General features: G+C 46.2%; 1 non-coding gene across 1 annotated transcript; it reads right to left on the bottom strand.

Annotated features, from left to right (window-relative positions):
• Nucleotides 1-1,502: 1,502 nt before the first annotated feature.
• Nucleotides 1,503-1,574, bottom strand: trnaw-cca (transfer RNA tryptophan (anticodon CCA)). The gene has a single exon. It is a non-coding gene; the product is annotated as a tRNA-Trp (tRNA).
• Between the last annotated feature and the right edge of the window lie 5,301 nt (nt 1,575-6,875).

Here is a 6,875-nt window from a genome sequence, read left to right as displayed (position 1 = left end):
CACTTCTCCCGAAACGCCAAGTAAACAGGAGTCTGGGAACCCTCCAATTATTTCCGTAACTAATTAGTAAATTGGCAGATATATCAGAGACAGACAGACAGACAGACAGACAGACAGGCAGGTAGATGGACGGACTGACCGACAAACAGAGAGCTGACGGATGGAAGAGACGGTGTTCACTGTGAAATAGGAGAGGTACTGTATCCCTGTTATCAATTGTTGTCGCTGGATGAGCCTACACATGGGGGTTGGATATTTTCAGACTGCAAGACAATCCCGGACTATTGCAATAGCAGTTCAAGACAGTTGCTGTGGACAATTGCGCGAACAGCCGAAAGACGCCCCTTACTGATGAAAAACTAGCCCTGGGGAGCCATCAGGGACATGTTCCAAAATTCCATGTCTCCTTGAGATGGAGGTGGGGACTTTTCTCACGTAAACCGAAGATGATAACGGTTGTACTGCGGAAGCGTGCAGTAATAATGTTCAAAGCCAAGTCGTAATTGCTGACTGTCACCTACTGTGCCCTGCGTCTGTTCGCTGGCGGGCTTGGACATTCTTCACTGAAACAACCTCACTTTTGTCCTGTAGCAAATCTCCCAACGTGTCAGTGACCACAGGTTATCGCAGCCACTGGAAATTCAGCTGAGTGAAACAGCATCACGGTGACAGGCTACGTGTGGAGGGAGCGTGTGTATTGACATCCTGAGGGACAGCGACAGGGTGTGGACACGGGATGGTGACAGAATGTCAACAAAGTAGTTATTTGCGTCAATACATTCTTGAATGATGGTTAGTTGGGCTGTTGTATAATGAGGAGGAGTCTTCCCCCGATTCCCGAGATCGGAAGAATTAGACAGAAAGGCAGTCAGACGGTGAGAGCTGGAGACACATCGTTCGACAGAGGACTGGCTGCGTGGGAGCTACGGGGGGAAGCAAACTCAAACGCAGAACCGTGAATAACTAATCTAGTAACTTCCTTTGTTCCTGAACAACAGCAGTTATCACAACGTTGAATTTAGTTCCGCAGCCTGCTGAGCAGCCGCCTAGGATAATCTCAGAATTCAGTGCACATTCCGCACCGCTGCATTTTGCAGCGAAACTTGTGTTCAAAACTAATGGTGCAGGGGACGAGGAGGTGATAAATAATCAGAGTGAAGGGCAGCGGAGGATAGAACACAAGATCAGAATCAGAGTCACGGAAATGTAAAACACAGACACGTCCTTTCGGCCCTATTGTCCATACTGACTGTGCTACTGATCTACTTAGCTACTCTATGCCATGTTAGTGTCGCATCCCTCCACTCCCTTCTTATCCAAGGACCTGTACTTCTTAAGGAATGAAACCGTACGCAGTGGAAGTCCTGATGACAAAAAAGAAACATGTTCCTGACAGTTACCAATCGAGGCTGTGCTATTGAGATGTTCACATCAAAGGGTAATTGTTCTGAATTGGGAAATAGCCTCGCCACAGACGTTGTGATACAACAAGAAGGGGCTCATGACTCCGACGTGATTCGAACACGCAACCTTCTGACCTGGAGTCAGACGCGCTGCCGTTGCGCCACGAGGTCGCGTGGTGAATTTAAAATATGTCGCAGGAGTTGGTTCGAAAGATCTGTTCCTGCTCAATTCCCCACCTGGGAACTCGCAGATCTTCCGCTTCGGCACATCTGGTGTGCAAACAGACAATTTGTTTGCACACCAGATGTGCCTGCAACTGCCGCTTTTTCAGCTTTCAAGTCTTTGACTCCTTGTCTGGTTGTCTCTAGCTCCCTCAATTTTGTTTTTTTTTCCATTTTTCACAGGGTTACCATTCAGAACCGAAAGGAGATGAAATATCTTCAGTCAGTGCACAGTGAATCCCTTCCAGTTCATTTGCTGGAAATTGCACAGTCTATGATATTAATATTATGATATTCCCTCCACATCTGTAACTTGAAGGAATAAATGACCAAGTGAAAATTCAGGGCATTCGTTTTGAACAAGAAAATCAACAAGATCTTGGTGAAAGGCAGCGTAATCAGAAAATGCTGAATGGCCTGGTCTGTTTAAAGCTCTCAAGTGCTCTATATCTGTTCACCTCTCCCACAAAGACATTCCCTCCCTATTTCTTCACTTACTTTGCATTCCTCTGTCTCTCTGACACTCTGCATCACTATATCACTATGCTCTCCCCCCCCTCTCCATTTCTCTAACCATCTGTCGATCTATCCCTCCTTCCATTGAATTTCTAAACAATCTGTTAATTTTACGGCACAGTTGGACTCCAGTTCATTCATCACGTGGTGAAAGCACGGAATTCTTAGAAACGTAAACGTCGACAGACTGAGGAAATACTTGACATTACGGTGTAAATTCCGCCTCGGAGGGGACTTCCATGCGGTTTCAGTGAAGGACCGCGAATGGAATAAATTAACTTTGAGGTGTTATCTCAGGAAGGATGGGTAGGTGGCATTGTGTCCGAGCAGACAAAGGCGCTGGATTTTTGCTCCATTCTTTGCGGCGACGTGGGTTCCGAATTTTCACTTGTTATTTTGGACAACCGGTCGTTACACTGATCAGTACAAACTGTAACCAATGTCCATTGTCAATCTCACCGATGTTCTGTAACTTGTTGTTTCAGACCTTCATGTTGCATCCGATGTAGGCAAATCAAGTCAGTACCGACATTGTGGAGGACGATTTCCTGCATTGTTAACGAGGTGGATTCCTCGATCGTAAAGCGAGGAGCTGATTGGGAAATGTGTTTTTGGGAGATAATACCGTGCATGAAGAAGTTATAATTAACTCTCATGAAGAGTGATCAAATTGTGGTTGAATGTAAGAGTCAGTCCGAACATCAGTGGAGTTCAGGATCACTGCAGGACTTTCAAGACAACGAAGAGGAAACTTTCAACGTAGAGTTGGCAGGTAGTCTGAGATGGATTGCCGAAATACACTTATTGATCCAGGGTCGGATGGAGAATAGCTATTACTTTAAGGATCCAATGTCTGAATGCCGAAAGGCGTACCCTCAGGGCAGGAAGGTGCAACAGGCAACGCGTGTAAGGTTCAAAACCCTGAAATATAGACACAGATAGGAAAAGAATAATGCCGAAAATCAACGCTGAAAATAAGTCCTGACAAGAAATTAATCTGGAGGTCGGGAGTGTCTTAGAATTTTGCAAAGTATTACAGAGAAACTGACCGGGAAAACAACCGTAACCTGAGCGAAAACGCGAGAACCGTTGAAGTAGGCTGTAAGAGGTTTGGTGTGCATGGGCGAACAGTTGGCTAATGGTTTCGTAGATGCGAAGCTAATCCGTGTTTGTTTGCACGGGTGGGTTCGGTTGCCACTTTGTCACGGGTGGGTGATTGGTTCATTCCATGTAGCGACGAGTTCAAACATGTTTTCTGCCACACCCACGATACTTTTCCCACTGTCGTGCAAGTGAGGACCGTTGAATGGAAGTGGAAAAAGGAAACGGTACCGATGGAATACGGAAGATACTTGAACAAGTGAGTGAAATTGACAGGAAAAATTGCAATCTAATTATGATGTTTTCATAAATGTGAAAGATATGCCAGAACAAATAAAGAAGGCAGATTTCCGCTGATGGAGGAATCCACCACAAACACTCAGCAAGCCTGGTGAGGGCTGATGACAGGATGCACTTATCCTCACAAAATGTGTGCTGTGAACTCACTTCCTCGTTAAGAAAGCATCAGAAGTCCGTTCTCCAAACTACCCAAGCCCAATCAATATTAAGTTGCATTCCATTGTGGATCAACATGAATTACAGTCTGTTTAGAGCCAAGCATGTAAGGTTTCTTTCATCTGTGCTCTCACATAATACAAACGAGAGACATTGCAACGTCATGGACGCTACTTGAAAGCTTATCTATACGTAGGCAATTCGGGTTTCAAAAAGTGATGGGAGAACGAAGTTTCCTCATCTCTCATCCTGTGCAAATTATTCTGCACAGTGTCAGCATCGCAGACTAAATTTCCAGATGTCAGCAGGCCTGAATGAACACCCGACAAGAATCAACTAGAAGCTCTGCGGCTGCCTCCCGGACAACGTGTAAAGCCACAGCAGTAACTAGGAGACACCCACCAACGACTGGGGGTGGTGGACAGGTGGCAGGTTACTGGTCGGCGAGAGGTGATTCACATCTGGTTGAACCAAAAATTTGAGAACTACATTCATCAGATCACTGCCTTATTAATGATCAACAACTGACTCCCGCCGCAGTGTGTGGGGGCTCCTTCTGTCATGACCGTGCCAAATCTTTGCCCTGCTGCACTGTCCCAATAAATGCCAACTGAATCTGCCGGAAGAACATCTCTGAATGTTTTCAATATTTTCTGCTTTTATGGCCCGCCTGTGAAATTGGGCCATTCATCACGTCAGTAGATCGTTTCCGATTGCCCCACCGGCTGCATTGCTGGGACGTTTTATCCGTGTTCGTGTCCTCTGTAACTACGAACTAACCTGTTCCATTATATGCATTCATGTTTGCTGACCCATCGATTGTCAACAAAAGTCATCAGCGGCTCGTTAGTCTAGGGTTATGATTATCGCTTAGGGATATGTTTGGGCTGATGTGCGAGAGGTCCTGGTTTCAAATCCCAGACGAGCCATGTTTTACTTCAGCACCAATCTCCTTCGTACTTCTTATCACTGACGCAAGGTAATTGACTGATAAGTAGAAAGACCGGAATCGTCTTTACAGATGCAGAGGATTTGTCTGCCCGGTGAGCCTGTAGAAAATAATGGATCCGCATGTTAATGGGCGTTGTTGGCACTGATGTTTGAGATCACGAAATGGAGAAGTGCAGCAAAATTTCCTCACACCTCCCGCTTTTTTTTGGCCACGACACAGGTGGCTCAAAGTTGCAGACTATTTAACTGACACTGATGAAAATTGAGGCCCAAACCCAAATTCAACTCCCTCGCTCACATCGGTCAGTTTACTGTGTCGTCACTTTGGGATGTCGAGAGCTGGAATTTTAACTCTGACCTCAGTTTATGCCGCCCCAGATTTTGTGTCGTAGTTCTGAACTTCTCCCCATCTGTGAACACCTTGTCCACGAATGTGATTATAAGTCATCTGTCGACACCCAGAGACTTGTTGGGGAATTCCACAAGGAAGAATTGATAACTGAAGAATGAACACAATCCAGTCATATTCGGGTGGAAGTGAAAATTCCAGCCCAGCTTTCATTTGCAGCGTTCATTGTTTGTGAATATTTTCAATGTTCAGTCAGTTGAACAGTGGCCCACGTTTGCAGCAGTCTCGCATGTGAACCCAATTCCGCAAGGTCAGTCGGCTGTTTCTCAAAGAGAACTCCTTTGCCTCAATTCACGTAGCTTACATTAAGTATGAACGTTTGTCAATAGTTATCGATTCAAAACTGTGCAGGCGAACTGATGGAGAGGCGCATTCATCAAGTGTGTGACGTCGCCGCTGCATCACTCAAATGAGCAATAACCTAATAGCGTCAAGTAATGAGTGTCAAGTAAATTAACCGTCTGGCGAACATTTTCAAATCCATGCAATATTCGATGCTCCTCTGTCCGACTGAGGAATGGTCTAAACAGTTCGTGCGGGGTGTCGTTCCTCGTGACACCACTTGTCCTTACTGCATTCTGCAGACATAAAGAAATTCCAGTAATGAACGAGAATTAATGTTTTACAATCACTCACATGGAGGGATCGAGTGGAACAACGAATGCACTTGACTGGACTGTATAAGGTCGACAGGGACGGAGGGAACACAGAGGAGGCAGTAACGTTCTCTGCTGATCATACTGCACACAGAAGTTGAAGAAACACCCACGTCTGGTTCACTTGGAATGGAGGTCCGTGTTCCACGGCGCGGCGACAGCCATTTTCATCTGTGTCGTGGAAAACTCGTTCACTCTCGACACATATGCCAAGGACATCTCTGCACACTCACCTTCCGAACTAAGGTTGCATAAAACACAGGTCCAAACGGCGCGCCTTCCGGTGTATCGAAATGCGAATTCACCCCGCGTCGGTGTTCTTTCTTGCTGAAAACAAAATATTTTCAATCCGCATATCAGCGGCAACAAACACAACTCCGACAGAGTGTAACGGTGGACGGTTAATCGCAGTCAGCGCTGCGACGACCGAATGGTCAAGTTCAGTGGGTATTCTCCACATTTGTTCGAACCTTTCCCGCAGCGCTCACAAATTAGACAACAGGGACTAGCCGTCCAACTACGGCTGGTAGTTTTAACCTCCTGTCAGGACTCTCCATCCCTTACAGATTGTGGCAGACCTTTGCTCCAGACGAAATAGGTCAACCTGGACACACAATAGATTCTGCAGATGCTGGAGGAACTCAGAAGGTCAGGCAGCATCCATGGAGAAATAAAAGTCGACGCTTCGGGTCGAGCCCTTTCATCAGAACTGGAAAAGAAGAGAAGGAGTACATGCACGCAAGTAGTAGGTGAGTCCAGGTGAGAGGAGAAAGATAACAGGGTGGGAGTGGAGGTGGCCGGGAAATAAGAAGCTGAGAGCCAATAGGTACAAGAGGCAAAGGGCTGAATAATAAGAGATGCGATAACAGAGGACAGTGGACCATGAAATAAAGGGAAGTAGGTGTGGAAAGTTCAGGCAGGTCAGGAGGGCAGGGGAAGGGATGGGCAGATCATGAGGGCGAAGAGAGTGGAAAAAGAGAAGAGGAAGTGGGCACATGAATGATGGAAGACATAGGATGGAAGGGAGAAGGGAAGGGAGGAGTCACCAGAATTTAGAGAAATCGATGTTAAGGCCATCAGGTTGGAGACACCCAAGCCTAAATATGTGTTGTTTCTCCAACCTATGTCTGGCCTCAGCTGAAAACAGAAGAGGTCATGGAT

This window comes from Pristis pectinata, unplaced genomic scaffold, assembly GCF_009764475.1.
Source record: "Pristis pectinata isolate sPriPec2 unplaced genomic scaffold, sPriPec2.1.pri scaffold_194_arrow_ctg1, whole genome shotgun sequence".
In the NCBI taxonomy this organism is placed as follows: Eukaryota; Metazoa; Chordata; class Chondrichthyes; order Rhinopristiformes; family Pristidae; genus Pristis; species Pristis pectinata.
The sequence above is the reverse complement of the archived record's forward strand: the minus strand, read 5'-3'. Positions and strand labels throughout refer to the sequence as shown.